At 41.1% G+C, this 25325-nt stretch overlaps 1 protein-coding gene across 1 annotated transcript in view; it reads left to right on the forward strand.

Moving 5' to 3' along the window:
• LOC135473769 (teneurin-m-like) overlaps positions 1-25325 on the forward strand; it is a 257605-nt gene that overhangs the window by 180646 nt on the left and 51634 nt on the right.

The raw sequence follows: 25325 nt of genomic DNA on the forward strand, positions 1-25325 counted from the left end.
AGCCCAGGGTCATCAATATCATCACCTCCTATAATCAACAGAGCCACTTCTGATTACCCCTGAGCGCCCACCCTGCCTTTGTGTGCATGCCAATATTGCAGTGTGGGGTGGCAGTTTAATTAGATTTGGAGACTGATGTCAGAGGTTTTCTGAACGGTGTGCCCCTACGATCAATCAGATGACTGTTTTCTCTGCCAGAGAGAGGTCGTTAGAGTCAACCGGTGGACTCATGATTACCCACCTTAACCCAGCAGACAGAAATCTGATCACCTCTCTGTCCCAGCCCTGTGTCAGTGGTTAATAGTAGATGTAACACCCCTTGGATGTTTTTTCATCCCACAAGTCATGTAGTTGTTCATAATTACTGGTATGATTTACTGCGTCTTGGCCCATTATTGTTCTAACTTAACTGGATGAAGAGGCGGCCCCATTCAGACTCCATCATACATCTAACCAATTTAATTGCTTGGGGTGGGACGGTATCTTAATGCCTTGCTCTTCTCTTCTCTCTCATGTTACAAAGATAAATGTGATTTGTCTTTCTGTAATACTCCTATAGAACGGCAAATGTCAGATTCTCTAATTGAGCTAACTTTCTGATGAGGCAATTTTTTTTATTTAGTTGTAATCCTGAATCACCCTTTTTATCTTCTGGAAATGTTTTACCTCAACTATTTTATCTTTTCCCTCAAAATTGGCAACATTTTCTCTTGAGAATGCCAGATTCGATTTTTTGATTAAAGGAGAAATGCCCATATACATCTAAGGTTTTTAACCAGTATTTTGTAAGACTTCAAACTTTTTAAACATCTTAGTTTTCATCAAATCCAATTATGTTGTTCAAAATATGTTTTATATATGTGTATGACAAGGATTAAATTTTCATACCATTTTTATCATTAATAAATGTGGATTATAGTTCCTGCTTTGGTCAGTAAAAAAAAAAAGTATTGTAATTTTGTCTTTGCAATTCTACACAGTTCAGAATGTTTCTCTTATGGTCAATTGCGTAGAGTAGCCATGATAAATGATCTTGTTGGTGACAATGCCAGAACTTTAAATCCCCACAGTCTCACCCCTGTCCCCACCTTGCTCTGATACATCCCTATTGTCTGTGGCAGTTTTATCTCCACCCTTAAATAACATCTCCTCTAATCAGCTCCCTTCAGACCAGTGTCATCTCAGGAAAGGCGGTTGAATGGAGCTGACGCCCATGGGAACGTCTCTGTTCTGAATTCAGACAAGATTTCATTACACTGATCCCAAAGAAATTATTCCTCATCTTAATTGTAAAGACGCCAGTTATTTCTGAGGGAAGAATTTTTTTTTTTAATTTAAGGAATATCTTTGCATGTATTGTAAATGATCAGGTTGAGTGTTTGGTGAACAACCTTCCTTGAGCGAGTTTGCAGTAGAACCTCAGAAGCCTGTGTCAAAGCACCCCATGGCCTTTTCGTTCATATTATAATGGCGTGTCATCTCCCAAACTGATTTTTGAACATCCTGATTGTTTTGAGAGAAAGCTTTTTCTGCATGCATCAGAGCGGGAGTATGTGGGAGTGGTTTTGCAGAGCTGAAGCATTCTTCCCTTTGTTTTGGAGCAGTGGTCTGGAAAGTCATGGACTCTATGAACGGGCACCAAACTAATCACCTTTGACATGCCATTGTGTTAGGGGACTGGATTTTATCGCTGAGAAAATTATGAAGGCTCTCTGGTTTGTCTGAGTTTGTGAGGAGACAGAGTGTTGGGAGATGTCTAATGCACATGGCCCCTTGCTGCTTATGCCTGACCCATCTACCCCATCCGACCCACATCACAGTCCTATACAGAGGGCCTTATTAATTCTGCTCATGACATTTGTGTACAGATAATCAAGCCGTGATTCTTGATAATCACATAAACCTGGTGCTTACTTTAAGACAATTTTAATATGTACAATCTTAACATGTTTTACAGAAAGAAAGCATTGAGTGAGAGTCAATTCTTTACAGTACAAGGTTGAGTTAGTCAAGCATTTGGTATTATTTGTGTATAAATTTAACTAAAGAAAGGAAATATTTACACTTAATGCATAATGAGAACACATTGCTTAATCCCAAAGATCACTTGGCCTATTGGCCAGAAAGTTGACCAACAAATTTAACAATATCTTTCATATTTCACGACAGTCTGTTAAGAATTTACTTTAGACAGCATCTCTGGCAAAAATGTGGTTACATCTAACAAGAAGACAAGTTTGTGAAGTTTTGTTCAGTCAGATCCTGTGTCGGCATCATTTGACTAAATATTTCTGTGTTCAGAAGAAAAGTCATTTCTTTGTCCCTGATTTCAGAAAATCTTTTGATACAGAAGTTAAGGGTAGCAGTAAATAGACAGGCATTTGATGAAGGTGGGACGACAGGCTCCGCCTCCCTGCCATTGTGTGTGGCTATTGTTATCTGCAATGGGGTTGAAGCCCTAGAGCCCGGGTGCTGGGGATGATCCTTCCCTGATAGCTAGAAGGTCAGGTTAATTGAGTCGGATTGGTTAATTAACTCCAATCATCTCTTTTAATTGACCTTGTATTGTGGTGTTTAAAGTGGTCATGTGGAGTTGACAGAAGAGCAGGTCAATGAGATGATGTAGAGAATACGCTGGAGCACGTGCCTCTAGGTAAACTTTGACCACAAGTCAGCTCTTTGTGGAATTAATATTTCAGTTACTCAGCTAATTAGGAAAAACAACTTTGGCCTTTAAGGTTATGGACATTTTCGAAAGGCGATGTAATAAATGCTAATGTTTAGCATTGCTCGTTGTTTGGGATATATTTGAATTTGGAGAATTTTATAATAAAGAACTCCACATCCAAAACAGTTACATAACTTTTGTAAAGTGTATTGAATAGTTGTAATTTTCTGCTTATTTAATTTCAAGTTGAATATGTGTAATGTTTTAGGACAGATGATTGCCATAACACCCAGTCAATCTCTAGGGCATGATTTTAAACAACAATGAAGTAAATAATTTAAGTAAATATGTAAAGTAAATGTTTCATCAAGGGTTGTTTATATTGTAACCTGTTTGTATTGTATCCTGTTTGTATTGTTTGTGTTGTAACTTGTTTGGATATAGTTGTTTGTGTTGTAACCTGTTTGTATTGTAACCTGTTTAGATTTGTATGTTTGTAACCTGTTTAGATATGGTTGTTTGTATTGTAACCTGTTTATATTGTAACCTGTTTCGATATGGTTGTTTGTGTTGTAACCTGTTTGTATTGTTACCTGTTTAGATATGGTTGTTTGTAACCTGTTTAGATATGGTTGTTTGTATTGTAACCTGTTTATATTGTAACCTGTTTAGATATTGTTGTTTGTATTGTAACCTGTTTAGATGTGGTTGTTGGTATTGTATTTAATTATTTATTTGTTTGATTGGTGTTTTATGCCGTACTCAAGAATATTTCACTTATACGACGACGGCCAGCATTATGGTAGAGCCCGGGGGAAACCCATGACCATCCGCAGGTTGCTGACAGACCTTCCCACTTACGGCCGGAGAGGAAGCTAGCATGAGCTGGACTTGAACTCACAGCGACCGCATTGGTGAAAGGTTCCTGGGTCATTACGCTGCACTAGCGTGCTATCTGACTGAGCCACGGAGGCCCCTTGTTTGTATTGTAACCTGTTACATTGTTACCTGTTTAGATATGGTTGTTTGTATTGTAACCTGTTTAGAAATGGTTGTTTATATTGTAACCTGTTTCGATATGGTTGTTTGTGTTGTAACCTGTTTGCATTGTTACCTGTTTAGATATGGTTGTTTGTAACCTGTTTAGATATGGTTGTTTGTATTGAAACCTGTTTATTTTGTAACCTGTGTGGATATGATTGTCCCTTATTTATTTCATTTGACTGGGGGATGGATTTTTTCTGTAGACGCTTTGTTTGACAGAAATTTTTGTTCCTGCGTCCAAGATTTCTGTCTGAAATTACTTGGTATCTTACCGTTAATGTTGTGGATAATTATCCTATTGACATAATAGGACTGATCATTGAAGGTAACAAACAGATCAATCAGCCTATAATATACCACCCTTGAAAACTTTTCATCTGAAGTTTTGGGTGCCCCTTTCTTTAATCACCCATGAGGGACAAGATTTACGTCTTTTACCATATAGTGGGAGGAAAAATGCTGAAGATATGAGTCAGTGTTTGCCCAACTGACTGCTTTCTTTCATGTTGGCAGCAGATTAAACATAAGAATCGGCCGTCTGCTCTCTGTCTTTGAGTATCATCCAAGTTTCCATCCCCAGCACTGGTTAAGAGGTGGTTATGAAAAAACTGAAATTGGAAATAAGACGGAGGCCTATGATCAGGGATTCAGGTTGCACTTGAGTGGCGCCCCATCCTCGATTAGACCTCCTCTCTGCTGGCTGGGTACAGGCGATATATCATCATAGACTTATCTGTTCGCTTTTCAGAACAGTAAATGCATGGATCTGTCTTATTCCAAAGTTGCTTTTGCCTACTTAAGTCTGACATCTGCAAATCTACCTTCATCAGTTTTGTGAAAGTTTCAGTGTAGCAGGAATTATTCTGGAAAAGATACCATAAATAATGCGCCATTACATGTGAGCACAGGCAGGTTAATCAAACTAATCCATGTCTACATTGTTGTCAGGTCGTGCAGGTTGCTGATGAAATAGACCTGTAGTTCTGCTGCACACAAACTTGTACCTGATTTCTTATTTTAATGAAAAGGGTAGAAAATCAAATGCGACTGAGAGTGGCATTTTTCTGTAATGGAGATGGATGGTGAGTTGAATGATCAGCATGTATTTCTACCTGTGGAGATCATTAGGAGTCTTTCCTGATCTTCACTTTGTGAGGGATTTTGTGGTCCGTTGTGAGGCTAGTGGTCTTAACAGTGCCCAACGACTCTCTGCTCAGACAGCTGTGGGTCAGTATGTTGGTAGCCACATGATTTGCCTCACCGTGATATTAAGGCGCATACCCAAGAAGAGTGGCGAGGGGAAGCAGCCCTATGTTTTTTCACATTCTTTACCATTGTTAATCTGCCAAGAAAGCCTGCACACCAGATCTCAGACCTGATGTCCAGCTAGCTGCTCAACCTAAGCTTTATTACCAGCAGCTGGTCAAATGGTCAAGGCAATCTGGGCCCTGCCCACAGAGACCCAAAACCAGTCCCATTAGATACTAATCTGTTGGGTGTGGAATTTGGTGGGCTAGTTCCATACCCTGGATATAGGTCATGGTTCTGTGGGTGTAGGTACAGCCTTTCAGCTGCTGGAAAGCTGTCAGTAGAAATGGCACATAAACCATTATTTGCAGAGCTTTATTTATTTCCATGGTAAATTAATAGATTCTGTCTTGATTTGTTAATACTCACCCTTTGCTTATGCAAACTTGAGTGGACATGGTCAGTGTTATGAGGACCTTCCAGTACTGGTGCTGCACATCTGGTTAAGGCCGTCTGGACAGTGGTGATTAAGGAACCGCCCTGCTGAGCTGACCACAGGCAGTCCCAACTGACCAGAAGAAACTATTTACCTATTAGACTTTTACTGAGGAAACATGCTGAGGTGACAGGGAACAACAGTAATTATAGCTATTAAACCTCCATTGGTACAGTGTTTTACACTGGTGAAGATGTCAGTGTACAGATTCCTACATAGCATGACCTATGATTAATTGTGATCCGCCTCAGTTTGATTTATGGGACTGTTTGGTCATTTAAATATCACATTTTGTACTCTTCACTTACCCTCTATATATCACATTTTGTACTCTTCACTTACCCTCTATATATCACATTTTGTACTCTTCACTTACCCTCTACATATCACATTATGTACTCTTCACTTACTCTCTATATATCACATTTTGTACTCTTCACTTACCCTCTACATATCACATTTTGTACTCTTCACTTACCCTCTACATATCACATTTTGTACTCTTCACTTACCCTCTACATATCACATTTTGTACTCTTCACGTACCCTCTATATATCACATTTTGTACTCTTCACTTACCCTCTATATATCACATTTTGTACTCTTCACTTACCCTCTATATATCACATTTTGTTCTCTTCACTTAGCCTCTATATATTACATTTTGTATTCTTCACTTACCCTCTATATATCACATTTTGTACTCTTCACTTACCCTCTATATATCACATTTTGTACTCTTCACTTACCCTCTATATCTTCCTCTCAGCAAGTGTTATCAAAGACACTATTATTTAAGGATGAGACCAGAGTGTACAGATTTTCTTTTTCTGATTTGAAATACCATGTGGCATGTGAGCTGCAGATAAAATCAGATAGCTGCTGCACCTTTTTTGGACAAGAAGTGTAAATCTTGTAATACCATACGTGATCTAGGTCTGTTGGTTAAATGCTTAAAATGCTTCACTTTCTGCAGAGGCGGCATTTCAAAAGAAGAAAAACTCTACGTGCTAAAAAGTAACAAATTTTGTTGGCATGAATTTAAATTTTAAAATGCTGGTAATGATTGAGAGTGAAATTTGGTTACACCATGTCAAAGTGTGGGTCATGGAATCCTCAGGTCCATTCACTGTCTTGTAATGATGTAATTTTCAGGAGTTGCGTCAGAGCTGGTAATCATATACATCTCAGTCATCCAATGGGAAGGGTCCTCTGGCGCTGTGGCTTGGAACCCCACACTGCACTCTTCTACAGCCGCCAGGCTAATGGCTGTGGAGACTCTGTCTTTGTGACCAAATTGAAATAAATGGGCAAAGCTTGTGTTTTATGAGATTATTTTCGCTCATAAAGCATAGACTCCAGAAAGGTGTTGCCGATAGATTACTTTGCAGAGGAAGCTGTATTGTTATTATCCCATTCCTGCCGCAGTTTCTTTTTGGTCAGGGAACCCATAAAACCTGACGAATAGAAACCGGAAAGACTACCTATGAATACAGAGAACTTTGGTCATTGAACAGGGAAAGCATAAACTGGGAGACGTTTACTACATCTCTATAAATCCGCATCTCAGTAAATCCTGGCTTGTCTGGCAAATTTTAATGGGGCTGTGGCTTGTGTTATTGCTGAAGGCCTTTGTTCTTGGTGCTCCCTTCTCTAGGTGTGATGGATTGGTGGAAAGGGAGGCAAGGAGAGACAAGCTTGATAATGTCCCTCTTGGTGCTGCTCTCTACCAAACTTGGTTGACAACCAGGAAATTGAGGCTGCTGAAGAGCCTCTCTCTAGAATAGACCCATTTCCAGAGAAGTTATAGTGTGACTTCCTCCAGACTGCCAGCAGAGGGCAATAAAAGCCTGGATAACTCCAGGAGGCTGTAGCCTCGCCTTACACATGTCACAGCATACACACACGTAACATCTCCACACTCACATACTCACTACATTATCTTCTTGACTCATTTTTCATGTCTGATTCCTCTCCAACAGGGGAAAAAAAAATTCCAAACATGTCTGGGTGCTTCTCTGTTTAGCATTGAGGGTTGGTTTGGTGAGTGGTCCCATTGTAAAGGTCAAAGAAATGTCCAACGTGGGCAGCTGCAGGTGTATTAAGTGTGACTGATGAAGAAAACGGTTGTTTGACAGACACTCGTTTCTGTCATTATTTCCCATACATCATTCCCTAGGGCAGACCACTTGAGCTTATTTCCTCCCCGCTTCTCCCTCCACCACACCACTGCCCATGTACTCCAGGCTTAGGGCAAGACAGTGAAAAATAGTCCTGAATTCACTGAAATAATCCCTCTACTGACTCCAGCCTCTGGCATCAGTTGGCAAATATTTAGCTGATAACAAACTCGTCATTAAAGGAGTTTGCCCAAAGCTTAGACCTGATCTTCTCGATGGATTGCCTCATTTATGAAAGGGTTTGTGGGCCATTCTCCGGCAATTTATGCAGATTTTAAGCGGCTGAGTTTAGCATTGATTTATCCTGAAGCATAAAACCCTGTTCTAGAAATATCAGCCCCTTCAACCAGTGATGAGAAACATTGACCTCCTGGATTCAGTCATCCAGGGCGACCGGTCTGTACACACTTTTCATAACTCTAGCAGAAGTATTGTATTGTGGAAAAGTCAAGTTAAGGGCAACTGGTCTCAGCACACTTTTCATAACTCTAGCAGAAGTATTGTATTGTGGAAAAGTCAAGCTAAGGGCAACTGGTCTCAGCACACTTTTCATAACTCTAGCAGAAGTATTGTATTGTGGAAAAGTCAAGCTAAGGGCGACAGGTGTCGGTACACTTTTCTCAACTCCAGCAGAAGTATTGTATTGTGGAAAAATCCAGCTAAGGGCAACTGGTCTCAGCACACTTTTCATAACTCTAGCAGAAGTATTGTATTGTGGAAAAGTCAAGCTAAGGGCAACTGGTCTCGGCACACTTTTCATAACTCTAGCAGAAGTATTGTATTGTGGAAAAGTCATGCTAAGGGCGACAGGTGTCGGTACACTTTTCTCAACTCCAGCAGAAGTATTGTATTGTGGAAAAATCCAGCTAAGGGCAACTGGTCTCAGCACACTTTTCATAACTCTAGCAGAAGTATTGTATTGTGGAAAAGTCAAGCTAAGGGCAACTGGTCTCGGCACACTTTTCATAACTCTAGCAGAAGTATTGTATTGTGGAAAAGTCAAGCTAAGGACGACTGGTCTCTGCACACTTTTCATAACTCTAGCAGAAGTATTGTATTGTGGAAAAGTCAAGTTAAGGGCAACTGGTCTCGGCACACTTTTCATAACTCTAGTAGAAGTTTTGTATTGTGGAAAAGTCAAGCTAAGGGTAACAGGTTTCGGCACACTTTTCATAACTCTAGCAGAAGTATTGTATTGTGGAAAAGTCAAGCTAAGGGCAACTGGTCTCGGCACACTTTTCATAACTCTAGCAGAAGTATTGTATTGTGGAAAAGTCAAGCTAAGGGCAACTGGTCTCGGCACACTTTTCATAACTCTAGCAGAAGTTTTGTATTGTGGAAAAGTCAAGCTAAGGACGACAGGTCTCGGTACACTTTTCATAACTCTAGCAGTAGTATCGTATTGTTGAAAAGTCAAGCTAAGGGCAACAGGTTTCGGCACACTTTTCGTAACTCCAGCAGAAGTTTTGTATTGTGGAAAAGTCAAGCTAAGGGCGATAAGTGTCGGCACACTTTTCATAACTCTAGTAAAAGTTTTGTATTGTGGAAAAGTCAAGCTAAGGAAGGAAATATGTGTTTTGAATTTGAGTACTTCAGCAAAAGCTGTAAGAAATCCATCCATCAAGTCCACAAGATTTGCTGTTTTTTTTCATGTGTTGGCAGGTGACCAGTTTATTGGGCGGTATGGGGTTTATTTACAGGGTTACAGTCCAGATTTTATCACAAGTCTCTGCTGTATTAATAGACCCTGAAATAGATAGGTTTGCCTGTTGGATCCCTGTGATCATGTGAAACTCTGGGATAGCTAGCCTGCCTTAGTGTTCACAGCCCCTGTCCCAGGCTGATAAAACAGACCCCAGGGCTGGAACCTTTACCCCTGCAGCATATAAAAAGGCAATATCAAATGTTCTCCTCCCATCAACAGTTTTATTACTCTGATTGTAAAAAAGGGTGGCGAGGATGGTTTATGAATTCAGGCCTCTGACTGATGACGTATTTCCCTCCCCAGGGGCAGTATGTCTTAATAAAACCAGAAAGTCCACAGAAGTTTGTGTGAAGAACATTACCATGAACAGGGTGTGGTGAAAATTGTGTCAGATTACATTGTTAGGGTCAGGTTGTGCTGAGAGAAAGTCTTGACAGTGATGGTGTTACATTTGATACTGGTCATTCTTCTTTATCCTGCGGGTCGTAGTTTTAGTTGTCAAATGATATTGTGACATGTAATATGGAAGGCTGGTTACTCTTTCGGGTATATCAGGCATATTAGATATTAATACATGGTAATAGCAGTTTGCACAAAAGTAGCACATGTTCTCAATATTGTAGCCAAAAAGTCAAGAAAGGTATGTATACGTTCAGTATGGATAGGATGTGGTTGATTTTCTGTATAAGTACAATGTACATTGATGGAATCTCCTGAATGGCATCTGATTGATTGAACTGTTTACAAAGTGAGTTCCAGTGATTTCTGAAGTTTTCCTGGGAAGGGGGGGGGGATGGTAATCTGGTGTAAACACATCATTACATGCAGCTGTAGTGTCTTGGTTCCTATCACTGTAGTGGAGTATCATATGGTATTAGAGCTGTTCTCTTTGTGTCTTGGCTGGCATGAAGTTAACTATATGTTGTGTAAGTGTAGCTGTAAGCCACATGTTTCTGCCTGGGTCTGGTCATGGTGGTACCATCAGCTGTTGTAGAAAGAGCTCTCAACACAGTACTCCTGCTGAGCTTGTTTGTAAACACCACCCTTAAGGAGCCTGTCCAGGATGCACCAGTGGCACCCTGACAACTCCCATCCCAGGCTCGTTAAATCGAAACCCAAGAGGGAAATAATACATAGATTGTGACTTCAGCTCTTATCTAGACCTACTGGTCCAGGCTCATTAGAGCAGGTCAAGTTTTCCTAAGGCAAGTTTGGAGCCATTAGAACTGGAACAACAACATATTATCTCTGGGTCCTTGTTGAGGATGTGTATGCCCCAAGAGGCAGAGGCAGGCAGTTGTGATCTCCCCTCAGACACTGGAGACCCACTGTTTATACCAGTGATAAGGCTGGCTGGAAACTTGACATCTCCTTCTCTCAGGATAATGTTGGTGTTGTTTTAGGGCTTCAGTAATGATTAATTTCCTCCCAGTCCAGGTGTTAGCTGTGGAACATGACCAGGCTATTTTATGACCAGTCTTGTATCACTGTACCCCATGCTGTGGCCTGCAGGTTTCATTACTCTGCTGATGTCCTCAGCAAATAGCATAGGAGATGCTCCTCACAACCGGTGACTTGGGTGTTGTTATGTGATAGAAGTGTTACTAGCCCTATTGTAGATATTGAGTCTTGCTTACGCGAATGAGGGTATACTCTTTGTATCACTGACATGAGTTTTCAATTCTCTCTATGCTTACATAGATGTCATGAAGTTTTGGTCATCTCATTGGCACTTCAAAACCATTGTAGGCCAATATTGTGTAAATATAATATATAAAAAGACTACAGAACAACCGTAACAGTGTGTGAGGGCAAATGGTTAACAGTATGTGAGGGCAAATGGTGGCACATAGCCTTTCAAGTACGGCCTCTTGTGTCACTTCTTGCATAGGACAGTGCCCACACACGGCCATTGTATCAGAGCTGTAAATGGCTGCAGAGTTGTAGGAGTTCAGAAGCGGAAGAATGTAAGTTTAGTGCCATAACATGTGTGTGTGGTACCATAATACACATTTGTGTAGTGCTATAACTCATGCATGTGTAGTGCTATAGCATATGTATGTGTAGTGCTATAACACATGCATACCTAGTGCTATAACACATGCATGTGTAGTGCTATAACACATGCATGTGTAGTGCCATAACACATGCATGTGTAGTGCTATAACACATGCATGTGTAGTGCTATAACACATGCATGTGTAGTGCTATAGTATATGTATGTGTAGTGCTATAACACATGCATGTGTAGTGCTATAACACATGCATGTGTAGTGCTATAACACATGCATGTGTAGTGCTATGAAACATGGACTTGTGAAGCCTACAGTGTATATCTGTGTTTGGGAATTAAACAAATCACAGTCTCTATTCCCCCCATTTCTGTTAACTGAGATAAACCTTTTGTATACCAATGGTACATAAAATCTTTTATCATACTATCGCCTTTTAACAACAGGAGGAGCAGTAGTGATATTAGTTTGTCCAGGTTTTACCACAGGGTATGGGGCTAGGGTACAGAGGTCTGAGGTGGGTGTGCTCTGTATTCCAAAGAAATCTGCCTTACACTGAATTAAGACGTACAAAGTACCTGACACCCATCACAAGCTTATACCCAGTATATAGAGTGCCAAATGAAGGAGAGTTATAATAGAAAATTGTGACATTGTCACTCTTATGTATATGTAATACAGCATAGTGCATATTGTTGCACTCTGAACTAATTGAGTTTTTTTTTGTTTGTTTGTTATTTCTGCATGTATTGCATCTTAATAAGTTGATTTTTTTTGAAGATTTCCCAGAAAAGTCATAGTTGTTGGCTAGCTTCAGTTTCCATAGATTATGAGAAGAGCTGTTGACATTACATGAACATGGCTTGTCTATGTATGCCTGGTTGCTTCCCATAATGTTAAGGGAGGCTAAGCTGTTTGTATATGGCCGACCTAGCTAATTACCTACCTTTGACCTACAGAGCGTTTGATGTTGAGATCAGAGGTAAAGAAAATAGCATCTTTTACAGAGAATTGCTCAGTAAATAGTGTATGTGATGCTAACCCAGTTCCCTGACAGAGCGGTTTATGACTCCGGGATGCTGTATTAGCAGCACTGCCGCTGGTAACCATACGACTGACTTCTCACACAGAAATATGTAGAGATGAATAGTGACTTCTCCTCAACACTTAATGAAAACTCAACCTGTCTGGTCATTACTGCTTTTTCATTTTTCATAGGGCTCTGCTGGAGGACTCAGTGTGGTTTTGTGTCTTGTCTGTGAGGCCTGCTGCTGCGGTACAGTCTGTGAGCAGTCCATTACCACTATGCCATGTTAGAAAGATGGTCAATCTGTTATCCCATTTGCATTCCTACGCCTCCTGACACAAGCCAGAACTGACCCTAACTATCAAGCATATACTCTCATCTCACCTTTCATTAGCATCTTTCATTGCATACCTCTCCACTTGCGCATGTGTGTGGCTACAAGCTGTACCAGCTCTACCTATACATACAATGTTTGAACAGTTAGGTATCTTCTGGATGATGTACTGCAGGACTACAAAAGCACCCCAAGGGGAGTGTTAAGTCCTGAGGCTGTTTCCTCAGTCGTAAAGCACCGTTAGTGTTGGCCCTGTGTGCAAGTCAGTCTGCCGGTGTCATTGTCTCACGGTGCCCTCAATTCATGTAAATGGGTATTACCAGTAAGCCAATGAAAGCCAAGAACTAAATTCAAATTCAGTTGAGTCAGATTTAGGCCGCAATCAGAGCGTTTGTTGTCCGCAGACGTAATGCAATCTCTACAACTTCTCAATATGCCCATCATTAGCACTGGAAATGTGAAAACTACCTCATTGAGTGGTAGGGCAGGCTTTTACTGTAGAGTCCTCATCCGCGTGGATGTGGTGGTAGTCAGGAAATGGACTGTCTGAACGGGGTCTGGTTTACAGAGCGATCAGCACTCCGGCCCTCCCTTCCCCACCTTACCAGCAGAAACTGTTGTCTTAGTCATCTACAGAGTAATGGTTAGGCGGAGTTTAGACAGATCAGATAACAAGCTTCTCAATGGTGTGGATAAGGGTGTAGATGTTAGCAACTGTTGACAATGTCATTTGATCTTGTTGACATTGGTAATATTCTACTTAAGTATAGCAGTGATAACTGCAAATTGTTCACATAATTAGTGGATGGATTCAAAGAGTAAATTCACTCAGTACCCATTATTTGCTACATTTCCAGTGTTTTTTTTTTTCTTCACAATCTAGTGCTATCTGACTTTGTGTTAAGTCATGTTGAAAACTTATGCTTTGGATATTTAAATCACATGTATACAGGTTGACAATATTTTGACACTTTTTAACTATTTTGTAGTTATGTGATATGTGATTGTTATGTGGTATGGGAAAATAGAACAGGGTGATATTCTGATAGTATTGATATCTGTGTTTGTGAGAAATTGCATATCACACAGATACAGGAGTGTGGACAGATGGCCTGACAGTGTTAGAACAGAAAGCATGATTTTTATCTGTGCCAACTTTGTTAGCATGTTAATTTGTGAAATAGCAGCTGTGCAACCTCTCTGAGAGGTGAAAGGTCAGTTGGTAATTTGATTTCTTCTGATAGACACATCTGCGTGGGATGTCAGATAAGCAATAATAAAAAAGCTACATGTGGATATCAGTTCAGAAGACATCTTTGTGAAGAGATGAAATGCCCCGGTGATATTAACATACCCAGCTTTGTACTCCTGTCCATGTACCCGCAATGCATGATAGTCTTAACCCAGCACTGGTGAAGACTGCCTCTAAAACAGTTAAGGCAATTTGTTCAGATGTCTCTGATTTCTGTACAAGGATCGAGTTTCCCTAGTGTGGTTGACTTAGCTTCTCTGCACAGAGGGTATAAGGGCTTGACAGCAGTGCTGGACACCCTGTCATATCTAAATGCTGCTTGATGGTCCGATCTGGGTAGCTATCAATTTCAACAAACATTCCTTCCAAGGCTCAGTGCCTCTGTGCCCAGACCCTGCAGAATGATGGGGTGGGAGAGATCCACAAGTTGAGAATGTCAATTACCCAATAGAAGATCTTCTACCAGGAATGGTCTTAGGAAATGAGAATTCTTGGAGACAGCACTAACTCCCAGCCATCAGAATGGGCGACATCAATTTACTTCCACAGCAACCGGTTGTCTTTCGTCCTAGATCCGTGGAATGAGGGGAAAAAAGCAAGAGTGGGCTGGAGAAGCCAGGTTCTGAGGTTGGAATTGACCCTTGTCAGATGTAGAAGGGCATTGGAGGCAGGCAGAAGAACAGGCGAGTCTGAGTCCATGCCATGGACCGCCGTTATTGATGTGTTTGGCTGATAAGGCTGAAGACAAATTTTATTATGCTGCGTGTGTTCTTTAGCCAGAGCTGATCAGATCTGAACCGTCCACTGTGCTGTCAGAGGCGAGATTTGCATTTGTCAAGTCATCTATAGCCTCCACAAACTGCTCAAGCCCAGGCCGGCGAATCAACAGCTAGTGAAGGAAAATGTAATTGGCTAGAGTGCGAGTGAGACGATGTTGAAGCCCCTGTGACTGTGGGGAGATAAGTTTGGCAGGATTGCCCAGTTGCCTGCCTTGGAGCAAGCTTCTGCCAGGCAGTTGAGAGGGCCAGGGAGCAGAAATAGCCCAGAGCTCCTGTAGGCAACGCTGAGCGAAGGTTACTGTTTTCTGCTGGAAAGGTCACCCTTGACAAGGGGGAAGGGTTTGTGACTCAGTAGGTAGCCAGTACTTCCTCTGTGATCCGTAAGCTCAGGAACAAAAGGGTTTAATGTGTTGGCTTCTCAACTCAACTTTTGTGAATCTTGATGGATATACCCTGTGTTGAAGTGGGACTCTGGATGGACTGGATTTCTCGTTTACTGGTGATGTGATCTGGCTGTACCAGCAGCAGTTTCCCCGGGAAGCAGCATTTAGGGATGTGAGAAGGATGTGCACATAACACTTGTTTAATGTTCCTCTGTGGCTTATGGCTCTGGGGTGAGTATTTCCTCCTTCAAAGTGGAGCTACTTGTGGGAAAACCGGAAATGTTGTGAAATGTGGACACAGACACAGTCTGGGACAAATGTCTAACAAGTTACATACAGCTCGTACAGCTTTCTAGCTACACACAGGTGACCAGCATCACTCTATGGGATAATTATAGAATTAAATGTCACTTTATAATTTTCGGGTGTATGGCATGCTGCAGACTGATATACCCTGCTATAATACATCTGTGTTCATGTCGTTCTGAAATTCACACGGATAACATACCTGATATAAAACAAGTTTTGGTTTTTGATATGTGGTCATAGGTCTGCAGAAGAAAGTTTCTCCTGTATACCAGTAGAAAGAAGATGTAATTTATTTCGTACCACAAATCAGTTTTTAGAAAGGAAAAGTACTGTGTTTGGTACCACAAATCAGCCTTTAGAAATAACTGGTGCTGTATTTGGTATCATAAATCAGGTTTTAGAAAGGAAAAGTACTAAATCAGCCTTTAGAAATAACGGGTGCTATATTTGGTACCACAAACGAGCCTTTAGAAAGACACAGTACTATATTTGGTACCACAAATCAGAAGTTAAAAATAACTGGTGCTGTATTTGATACCACAAATTAGCCTTTAGAAATAACTTGCTGTATTTGGCACCACAAATCAGCCTTTAGAAAGAAGAAGTACTATATTTGGTACCACAAATCAACCTTTAGAAATAACTGTTGCTGTATTTGGCACCACAAATCAGCCTTTAGAATAACTGGCTCTGTATTTGTTATCACAAACTAGCCTTAGAAAGAGGCAGTACTGTATTCGGTACCACAAATCAGCCTTAAGAAAGAACTATCCTAAGAGGAAGTCAGAGAGCATGCTTTGACAGTATGCTTTTCCCCATTGTCCATCTAGTGTGGGGAAGCTTTCAAACTTAAAAGTAGCTTTCACAATTCTCACTGCAAGCCTAACTTTTCAGATGTACTCTCGTATGACTCCTCAGCATTGTTCAACCTAGATCCTCCACATAGCCAGTTTATAGCTATATTGCCTTTGGGAGTCAGGAGAATTAAAGTCATTAAAAGCATGTAAAGCCTGAATGTCAGTAGAAGGGGACTGCCTACTGCCCTGAATGTCAGTAGAGGGGGACTGCCTACAGCCTTGGCAGATTTTGTATTACTAATTTCATCTGTATATCAAACACTTCTGACCTTGACAATCTCATAATTTGGGCGTAACTCAGAGCAAGGTTCTGATCAAGTTTAACAGAGTGTGAAGACTTTTTAAGACAGATTCCGATCAAGTATTACACATTGTGAAGACTTTAAGACCAGATGAAGGTTTGTAATACGCAAGAAGAGTGTTAAGAAAAACTAGTTAAAGGGTTATGATGGGTAAAGATATGTTTCTGATGCCTACATGTAGATGATTATTTATGACAGGTAACACAAGACTTTCAAAGACCATTTCAAGGCATGGAAAGGCTTTCAGAGACTTTGTTGGGGTTAATTTCAATCCGAAAATCCACTGGGTTGATGGTTACAGAGGTGTTGGCTGTTGTGCTATACTACACACTGATGCCATACAAAAAGGGTTGACCTGAATGCCGACTGCGTTCTAATTCACCCAGCTGGGCGTCAGACATTTTCCTCCACAGAAAACATTCAGCTTGGGTAGGCACCGTGGCTCTGTTTATAGCTTATTGCGTGCAGCCTTAGGCGTCTCGCAGAGCTTATCGGTAATTGATTATGGAGTTTTCTCCATTTTTTGTTGTGACCTTCGGTGTTGTTATTTTATGGTGTACGGTATTTATGTTTTCTTTGACCAGTGCTGCTCTTTTTCTTGTGTGCTTTCTTTGAAAAGGCTCCAGGTTAAGGCAGTTTATGCCTGTGTATTGAATTAGCCCAATAAAAATGCCTGTAGTTCCTTTCTAGTTTTGGAGAACAGTCAAACCCATGTACCGTGATGTAAAATTAGGCAGTTGTTAGAACTCAAAGTAAAAGTGTAATGGTGTGTATGGAAAAACTATTTTTGAGAAACCTGTTGTGTATGATATACATGTAATGTCACTTTAATTTGGATGGCTGGGTGTCAACAGTAGATATTCACATTAGTCAGTCATTACCTTAATGTCAAGGGTGATCAGCGTTGAGGCACCAGCCAGCATACTGCCACGCCAGCTTGACTTTACCACTCACATCTAATAAATCCTTCTGCAGACTGGACAACCTAATTTCTCAATTCCGTTTATGTGCAAAACAACTGTAGTATCTGCCACAAAGTACTGTGTTAAACTGTATCCAATCAACAATAAAGTGTTATTTGGGTTAATAAATGCATTTTATATGTAAGCTATTTTGCCAGAAATATGAAACAGACCAAGATAATATTCTGAAAATAATGGAACACAGAATGGCAATTTTCAGAAAGTACAAGGATGTGGAATATCCTTGGATTTACTACATCACAGTGTTGGCCTGACCCTTCAGACTGTCTGACTTACATGGCTTTCAGGGCTCAAACCTTACAGTGGGTGAACCGGAGCTCTAAAATGGGAAATTGGAGTTCTTTCTTTGTGAATGCTGAAGTACTGACCCATGCCATATTGTTAGTCTTACTATTGAGTCTGATGTTTCACTATTGAGTCTGATGTTTCACTATTGAGTCTGATGTTTCACTATTGAGTCTGATGTTTCACTATTAAGTCTGATGTCTTCAACATGGTTTTCCATGACAGTACATCTACATGTTATTGTATATAAGCATACAGACAAGCAAGGACAGACTGACCTGATATGAACAATATGGTGTCAAACCATTAAAAAATAGAAAGGCTAGAGAGTAGAAGATGAGTTTGGGGTTGAATTCACTGATCTGATTATACAGACTTATTCATATTGTGCTACTGTTGAGTTATCCCTGTAATAATAGCATGCCTTTGGTGGCACAACTCTCTGCTCAGAGGTGCCAGGCAATTTGCCATGGTCTTGTGGAATGGCTTGTATAGTTTTAGGGGTGACTACAGAAGTGAGGAAAATTGAGCAACAGGGTGTGGAAGGCAGTGATAACAGCAGGTTGGATTCCTATTAGTGTCTTAATAGGATCCCGGTGTTTCAGCTTGTCTGGTGAGAGGGGGGGGGGGGGGGGGTATGGGAAGAGGAGAGAATACTGAGGGATTTCTCAGCTTTCTTTCTCTTTCACTTTTGAGGGAATTTAATAATAAATTTGTAGCAGATGAAGTTATGGTTTTAAACTTATTGTGTACTTGTATATTGTTGTAATTTATGTCAGACTGAAATTTAACTGCTTGTTAGTATTCTGCTAATATAGAATTATTTTTTATCTTAGCTTCCTGAAAGGACGTTATAGTTGAAATTAACCATGTTTTTCTATCTCCCTGTTATAGCAGCATCGCTCTTATCTTGACGAACTATCACCTTGCTGAACGTTGTTCTGTAGCTGTCCGGAACAGTGGTTAAGTCAACTCATGGGTTTGCTTTACTCATTACTGCTTCATATACCTTACCATTAGTGACTAATTACATTATTGAATTATTCATGCACTCATTTAGTGCATGTTGCTTGTTACAACGCACTGTATTGTAACCTGTGAGTGGAGGTGGGGTGGGGAGGGGGTGGGGGTTGGGGGAGGAGAGTATGGAGCAGAAGGTGTGGGTGGTTCTAGAAGTGACCTGACCGAGAGGGGTGATGTCCAGGGAGTGGCAGGACCTGAACTGCGTGGAATTCTGTTACAGAAGTACACTATGTAAAGGCCTGTGTATCATCTGTGCACTGCATTCAGCCCCCCTAACCCACTGCATTCAGCCCCCCTAACCCACTGCATTAACTAAGTGGCTTTTCCAGCGTGACATTCTTTTCAGCACAACTCAAAAGAATCCCCTTGGTTTGCATTGCCATGTATAGCCTTTTATCTCCTTCAGTGTCCGCTTGTTGTTGCCTTCCATCTGCAGGGTATTAACAGGCTACAGGATGGCACACTGGAGGGAAATCCTTTGGCAAGAAGCAATTCCATGCTGTGACCCTAATTGATGTTGTGTTATGGAAGGGGACAGAGTTTCTTCTCTTCTCAGTGGAAGGCCTTGTTGTGGCCTACCCAGTTTATAGCACAACTTGACTGGCATTATGCTTTCTTTTATGTGCTGGCCCGGCAGTGGCCTTCAGCAGCCAAGCGCCATAAAGCAACTGATCAATAGAAGAGGAGGGAAGCTGGAAGCCTGTCACAAAGGCATAATCAAGCAAATTGATCAGGTCAAATAATATGCTGTCCCCTCGCAGTTATGATTGACTATAATAATGATGAATCCAGGGCCATTGCTGTAATATGTAATTTTCTGCTTTTCTCTGTGCTGCTTGTTGATTGGATGTTGAAGCTGCAATACAATGTCATGTCCACTTCTGATTGCCTTCTATATGTAATGATATATTGTGTCCGCTCTTTATTGCCCTGTATATCAAAATGCTAAAAAAATTGCCCCTATGACAGTGCTATATCTTGTCACCTCCCTATTACCCTTTATGGCAGTGTATGGGGCCCACTCCTTATTGCCCTGTATGGCAGTGCACATGGGGTCCACTAATTATTGCCCTTTATGGGAAGGCTGTACAAGGTCCACTCCTTATTGCCCTGTATGGAAGTGCACATGCGGTACACTCATTATTGCCCTTTATGGGAAGGCTGTACAATGTCCACTCATTATTGTCCTATATGATAATGCTATATGGAAGTGTACTCCTTATTGCCCTGTATGGCAATGCTCTATGGGGTCCATTCCTTATTTGCCCTTAAAGACAATGCCAGATGGGGTCCACTCCTTATTGTCCTTTGTGGCAATGCTATATGGGGTCCACTCCTTATTGCCCTGTATGGTAATGCTGTATGTTGTCTATTCCTATTGCCCTGTATGGCAATGCTCTATGGGATCATGTCCTTATGTTTTTGTATGGCAGTGGTATATGGGGTCCACTCCTTTCATGTAGTTTGCAACCACAGGCAGATTTTGTAACAGTGTCACAATTTGCTTGTGTTTAAGCTGAAACTCTCATTGCGTGGGATGTCTCTGCAAAGAGAACATTGATTATTAACATTACAACTGACTTTACAGTCTTTTGTAAAAATGCTTTTCACCACTTCCTCAGATGAATTGTTAGGTAATTGTAATTTTTTACATAAATAGACACCGTGCCTAACAACAACATGTGAAAAACTTGTCATATCATCTTTTAAGACAATTAAAGTTCATATCTTGGCGGACTGATTCTAACAAGCAGTCCACCTCAGGCAAATATATTACTTAATATTCATTATTACGTGGTTTTAGATATTTATAATAGGGTCCCACAGATTACAAGTTGCAGTAATTGTAGCTTACTTCACAATTAGCTAATTAGCACGAATATTGAAATATCAACATGAGTATATATATGTGCTGTCTGTATGAGACACAGTGGCAACTGGAATTCATGTAGACACAGTGGCAACTGGAATTCATGTAGACACAGTGGCAACTGGAATTCATGTAGACACAGTGACACAGTGGCAACTGGAATTAATGTAGACACAGTGGCAACTGGAATTCATGTAGACACAGTGGCAACTGGAATTCATGTAGACACAGTGGCAGCTGGAATTAATGTAGACATAGTGGCAGCTGGAATTCATGTAGACATAGTGGCATCAGGAATTAATGTAGACATAGTGGCAACTGGAATTCATGTAGACACAGTGGCAACTGGAATTCATGTAGACACAGTGGCAACTGGAATTCATGTAGACGTAGTGTCGACAGGAATTCATGTAGACATAGTGGCAACTGGAATTCATGTAGACAAAGTGGCAACTGGAATTCATGTAGACTCAGTGGCAACTGGAATTCATGTAGACACAGTGACAACTGGAATTCATGTAGACGTAGTGTCGACAGGAATTCATGTAGACATAGTGGCAACTGGAATTCATGTAGACATAGTGTCAACAGGAATTCATGTAGACATAGTGGTAACTGGAATTCATGTAGACAAGGTGGCAACTGGAATTCATGTAGACTCAGTGGCAACTGGAATTCATGTAGACACAGTGACAACTGGAATTCATGTAGACGTAGTGTCGACAGGAATTCATGTAGACATAGTGGCAGCTGGAATTCATGTAGACAAAGTGGCAGCTGGAATAGTTTAGTGTTGAAATTCTGGTAAATGTTTCCAAATTTGTTGCGAAATGATCATGTGCTTGAATGATTTGTGTTGTAAAATGGTCCACTATGATGGATAGATGGCAATCAGTGGGATATAAATTTGACAGTAACTATCAGTGAGCCATGGCTTGATGATTTTCTCTAGTTGTATCCTCGCTGCTGCCTGATTGACAATTGAATTGCTTGGGTAATTGATCAGTGACTTGAGCTGTGATCATCAGGATATATCAAAGGAATTTGGCGTCTGGTAGCAGTCGGTTATGTGGTATTGATCATTCTGGGCCAGTCCTGTGGAAAATAACAAGGCAGACGGCCTGAAGAGTGACACGAGACATTCCCCCAATAATCACATCTGTGTATACTTACAATGATTTGCCATTTACCCTACCACTTAACATTTCTAGGCAATATCTTGACGGATCTTTAGTCTGTTGGCCTTACCTGTGACCTTGCATGCACCTTGGTATTACTGGCTCCTGCTATTACTGTTTACACTGACAACCTCAATTAGAGAATGGGTTTCTTTTCCTTCTTGCATGGAAGTTCGGTTAATTGCTGTGTCTTGGAAAGAGGGTATTTAATGTTTGACCAGGTAAGGAGTAGGCATTGTTGCATTGTGGTGTGTTGTACTGGACATTTACTGTAGGTCTGCAATTATATCATTATGAAGGCTTTATTATGGCTATCAACTTCCCACTCAGACCTGTTTTATTAATTAATCCCTTAAATCTAATTTAACCAAATGAATGTACCATGAGAATAAATTAGCTCACCATCAAACTTCTAATTTACATTTTGTCATTGTTTTCAACAAAAGAATGTCAATAGTGGGTTTGTGTTATTTTTAAATCAAGCTAATATTAATGAAATATGATATTTCTCTAGCTTGAATCATGTTGGTATTTAGATGTCAGTCAATTTTGTGATATGGACACACTTGAATTACAAGTCAAATTAACTCTTTCCTAGCTGCAGATTGCAAGTAACATAATCCAGATTAAAGTCAGTTTAAATGATACCACATGATTGTGTAGCTGAAGTGATGGTAGGGTTTTGGTCACCCTGCTAGTTACAGATAAAGAAGCTTGTTCTGGTGAAAGTGCCCAGCCAACTCTGCCACTGACTGCAAACAAGAGATAAAATCAGGCAATGGTTTATGTTCAGGCTCTCAAAGCTGCACAAATCAGTTTTTCAACTCTACCCAAAGCTAGCCATGATAACTGTAAATAATGATTAAAGTTCATGGTTGCCAGCACGGTAAATATTTACAGTATAAGTCCCTTTGGTAGGGGAGATTCTGTAATAGAGCCTCTGGGAGCCCTTCTGGTAGGGTGTTTGGTTGTGTGTATTCAAAAACATCAGCTGGGTTTTCTGTGGCTCGGTAACAGTGTGTTAAGGGCTGAGGTTGCCGGTTGGGGAGTGGTGATGAGGTGGAGTGATGAGGTGTCATGTAGCTCCTCAGATGTATGGGTATTCTTGTGAAGATCGAGGCACAAAACACCCTGGAGACACATTTATGCAAGAGCGGCTGGTCTGGAGGCTCTCGGAAAAGGTGACCTTGTTGAAAAGCTGGAGTCATGGAACTTCTCGCACTGACGATCATTCCAACAGTCCCATAAATCATACACAGTTCTATCATCTTATGTGTTTATTGATGAAACCTTGTCAGAGGAGGGACAGCGGTGATTAACAGGCTGGCAGAGAGGGGAAAAAACGGGTTAAACTGAGGGGTCACTAAGGTCAGTATGGGGCGTAACTGCGGATGGTTATACAATTATGACGAATGTTGCAGCACGCACCCCTACCAGTGGTGCTCTTAGCCAGCTGTCCTTCAAAAAGCAGAACTGTCGAAAATACTAGTCTTCCTGTGCACCGTGACGCTCCCCAAACATTGACATATAACTCGGGAGTGTATGGGTTTCTTGGGCTTACAGAGTGATGGTAGAATGTAAACTGAGCAGTGAACCCTGTAAAACAGGAAGCGCACCACAGATTGGCTAGTCGCTGGAGACTGGCCTATCTGTTACAGTTTGCTGTAAACTGGTATGTGAATGATTTTCATCATGGTACTTTATTTCTGGCCTTTTGCGTTGGTTTTCTGTTTTATATTGTTTGTTTGTTTTTTGTTTTTTGCCTTGGGGGAAGAGATAGTCGTTCTTAATCCCACGAATATATTTCACATGAAATGATAAGTATCACCACAATGTAGTTAACACTATGAAACGTTGCCATAGCGATCGACCTAGGCCCTTGTTTTTCTGCTGCTTTGTTTTGTAGGAGCATGTGACGGCCTGGGGGAAGGACATATTTATGATAAATTGACTGAGTTATACAGATATAATCATCAGTAATGTAATGTGGTAAACAATAAGTTCTGCTATGTTTTGTTTGGTGTGTACATTTGTAAAAGCACATGAGGGCTGTCCTAAGCTTACAGGAGTATTATGTCACTGTGTTCACCCTATCTTCTCAAGTATAGCCCAGGCCTTCATTAGGGGCGGGCACTAATTGAAGCCCAGGTGAGTAAAGCCTCTTGACTGGGGACCCTTAGGCAGCTGGTCCTGGTTTCGGAGTTTCCATTAAGAGTGGAGAACAGGGGAGTTAGGATGATCTGATACTGAACGTAGGTTTAGATCGAGGAGAGGACTAGATGCCAACACATTGACCCTGACAACCCATGAGTACTGGCTAGCAATCTCAGGGGCAGGGGGGGAAAGGCTTGCTTCTGTGGGGGGTGGGGGTGTCAAAGCTGCACCTCTCTGTTGTGTTACCCAGTCCAGAGGCGATATGGCCGTGCTAAGATGCACCTGTAAGCAAAAGCCTGTGAGGTGAACGTGAGATGAAAGTAATATCATTGTAGTGCCAGTAACATTATAACCTGTCATAGATCAGTAATATGTACTAATAAAAATGCCATTATAACCTGTTAATATCTTGCATAATAGTTAAAGCACAATTACGGTAATATAATACATATACACAAGTACTCCACAAGAACAGAGAATGAAACTCTTCTTGATACATTCAGTATTCTCTTGTAAGCCTGACCCTTGTTGTTGTTTTGTCTCTTAGACCCTCAATCAAGTCACATTGATAGTTACTGAGATGTGTTGTGTGATAGTACATGTACGTGTAAGTACAGTTTGTTTGAGGTACTGGTACCAATAATGATAAATGTGTTCTGCTGCCCTAATGCACATACATAAGAGAAGATCCTGCATGCCTCCAACATTCCTGCTGTAATGCCCTGATGGAGAACCAGCTCCAGTTTCAGGTCACATTTACGCAATCCCTTCATGTCACTATGAGTCAACATCAGGAGAACCCATGCTGATCGCCGGGGAAAATGGCTACTCCATTGTAACGCTGCGTGAAGTCTGTTTAAGTTGTCTGTAGGGTAAGCCCATCATAATGACTGAGAAGCAGGTGTAGCAGCCTACCTTAACACAAGGGCCAGCTCCTTCCCCATTCCATGGAGTGTCTGGTTCAATTAATCCCAGAAAAATGTGGTCTTGTAAAACATGTTGGGTTATGTCCTCTTGGACAGGGGTTTAATTATAGTTTTAACAGACTGGCTGTGAGTGGGCAGGGGAGCGGGCTGGCTGGGTATACCCCGGGATAAGATCTGTCATCAGGGACCACAAAGATGCGGCTGATGAATAGGTGGTGGGTGCCATATAGACAGCCCAGCTTGTAAGACATGTGGCTCCTGGAGGGCTACAGTAGTGCTGAGGGATACTCTTGTCAGGACCATTTACAA

This window comes from Liolophura sinensis, chromosome 8 (genome assembly GCF_032854445.1).
Source record: "Liolophura sinensis isolate JHLJ2023 chromosome 8, CUHK_Ljap_v2, whole genome shotgun sequence".
Classification (NCBI taxonomy): Eukaryota; Metazoa; Mollusca; class Polyplacophora; order Chitonida; family Chitonidae; genus Liolophura; species Liolophura sinensis.